This window comes from Babylonia areolata, chromosome 1 (genome assembly GCF_041734735.1).
Source record: "Babylonia areolata isolate BAREFJ2019XMU chromosome 1, ASM4173473v1, whole genome shotgun sequence".
In the NCBI taxonomy this organism is placed as follows: Eukaryota; Metazoa; Mollusca; class Gastropoda; order Neogastropoda; family Buccinidae; genus Babylonia; species Babylonia areolata.
In genome coordinates, this window is record NC_134876.1 from 9,405,631 (window position 1) to 9,408,130 (window position 2,500).

The 2,500-nt window shown below is 45.5% G+C and overlaps 1 protein-coding gene across 1 annotated transcript in view; it reads right to left on the reverse strand.

Moving 5' to 3' along the window:
* The window catches only part of LOC143291130 (neuronal acetylcholine receptor subunit alpha-7-like), a 33,156-nt gene that overhangs the window by 5,305 nt on the left and 25,351 nt on the right, over positions 1-2,500 (reverse strand). The gene's annotated exons all lie outside the window — the stretch shown is intronic.

Consider the following 2,500-nt stretch of genomic DNA (forward strand, 5'->3'; position numbering starts at 1 on the left):
TCGGTTTATCGTCTCATCCGAATGACTAGCGTCCAGACCACCACTCCAGGTCTAGTGGAGGGGGAGAAAATATCGGCGGTTGAGCCGTGATTCGAACCAGCGTGCTCAGATTCTCTCGCTTCCTAGGCGGACGCGTTACCTCCAGGCCATCACTCCACAACAATACGCAACAAGATTCATCATAATGCGTGCAGCTGTGTCAGTTTCTCAAGGAGGTGTCACTGCGTTCGGACAATTCCATACACGCTACACCACGGATGCCTCACCTGGAGCATAACCCAACGCGCTTAGTAGTCAAGCATTGAGTGTTTGCATATATATTTGTGTACCTCTAAGTGTAGATTTCTTCTGCAGAATTTTGCCAGAGGACAACAATCTCGTTGCCATGGGTTCTTTTCAGTGCGCCAAGTGAGTACTGTACATGGGACCTCGGCTGATAATTTCATTCAAATGGCCAGACACTCAGTTCGATTTTCCTGTCAAACCTGGGAGAAAGGGCGAGAGAGGGATTCGAACCCAGACCCTCAAGGATGCACGGGTGTGTACAGCAAAGGCAAAGTAAATGAGTAAATGTTAACATGCCTTTTCACACACACACACACACACACACACACACACACACACACACACACACACACACACACACACATATATATACACAAAAAAATGGGTGGCGCTCTCAGTGCAGCGACGCGCTATCCCTGGGGAGTATATATAATTATCCTTCGCAAAATTGCAAGTTTCATCGACTTTTGCTGAGTCTTAAATATAATTTCAAAAAGAGAGAACACATTTCGGACGAAGATACATTTCAGGTAACATTCTCTCTCTCTCTCTCTCTCTCTCTCTCTCTCTCTCTCTCTCTCTCTCTCTCTCTCTCTCTCACATGTCTAAGGGGAACTAAAGCTTTATGATGGCACAGGTGTGGGTGTCTAAGGGGAACAATAGCTTTATGATGGCACAGGTGTATGTGTCAAAGGGGAACTAAAGCTTTATGATGGCACAGGTGTGGGTGTCAAAGGAGGAACTAAAGCTTTATGATGGCACAGGTGTGGGTGTCAAAGGAGGAACTAAAGCTTTATGATGGCACAGGTGTGGGTGTCAAAGGAGGAACTAAAACTTTATGATGGCACAAGTGTGGGTGTCAAAGGAGGAACTAAAGCTTTATGATGGCACAGGTGTGGGTGTCTTAGGAGAACTAAAGTTTTATGATGGCACAGGTGTGGGTGTCAAAGGAGGAACTAAAGCTTAATGATGGCACAGGTGTGTGTGTCAAAGGAGGAACTAAAACTTTATGATGGCACAGGTGTGGGTGTCTAAGGGGAACTAAAGCTTTATGATGGCACAGGTGTGGGTGTCTAAGGGGAACAATAGCTTTATGATGGCACAGGTGTGGGTGTCAAAGGAGGAACTAAAACTTTATGATGGCACAGGTGTGGGTGTCAAAGGAGGAACTAAAGCTTTATGATGGCACAGGTGTGGGTGTCAAAGGAGGAACTAAAGCTTTATGATGGCACAGGTGTGGGTGTCTAAGTGGAACTAAACCTTTATGATTGCACAGGTGTGGGTGTCTAAGTGGAACTAAAGTTTTATGATGGCACAGGTGTGGGTGTCAAAGGAGGAACTAAAGCTTTATGATGGCACAGGTGTGGGTGTCTAAGTGGAACTAAACCTTTATGATTGCACAGGTGTGGGTGTCTAAGGGGAACTAAAGTTTTATGATGGCACAGGTGTGGGTGTCAAAGGAGGAACTAAAGCTTTATGATGGTACAGGTGTGGGTGTCAAAGGAGGAACTAAAACTTTATGATGGGACAGGTGTGGGTGTCAAAGGAGGAACTAAAACTTTATGATGGCACAGGTGTGGGTGTCTAAGTGGAACTAAACCTTTATGATTGCACAGGTGTGGGTGTCTAATGGGAACTAAAGCTTTATGATGGCACAGGTGTGGGTGTCAAAGGAGGAACTAAAGCTTTATGATGGCACAGGTGTGGGTGTCTAAGGGGAACTAAAGCTTTATGATGGCACAGGTGTGGGTGTCTAAGGGGAACTAAAGCTTTATGATGGCACAGGTGTGGGTGTCAAAGGAGGAACTAAAACTTTATGATGGCACAGGTGTGGGTGTCAAAGGAGGAACTAAAGCTTTATGATGGCACAGATGTGCATATCTAAGGGGAACTAAAGCTTTATGATGGCACAGGTGTGTGTGTCTAAGTGGAACTAAAGCTTTATGATGGCACAGGTGTGGGTGTCTAAGGGGAACTAAAGCTTTATGATGGCACAGGTGTGGGTGTCAAAGGAGGAACTAAAACTTTATGATGGCACAGGTGTGGGTGTCTAAGGGGAACTAAAGCTTTATGATGGCACAGGTGTGGGTGTCAAAGGAGGAACTAAAGCTTTATGATGGCACAGGTTTGGGTGTCAAAGGAGGAACTAAAGCTTTATGATGGCACAGATGTGCATATCTAAGGGGAACTAAAGCTTTATGATGGCACAGGTGTG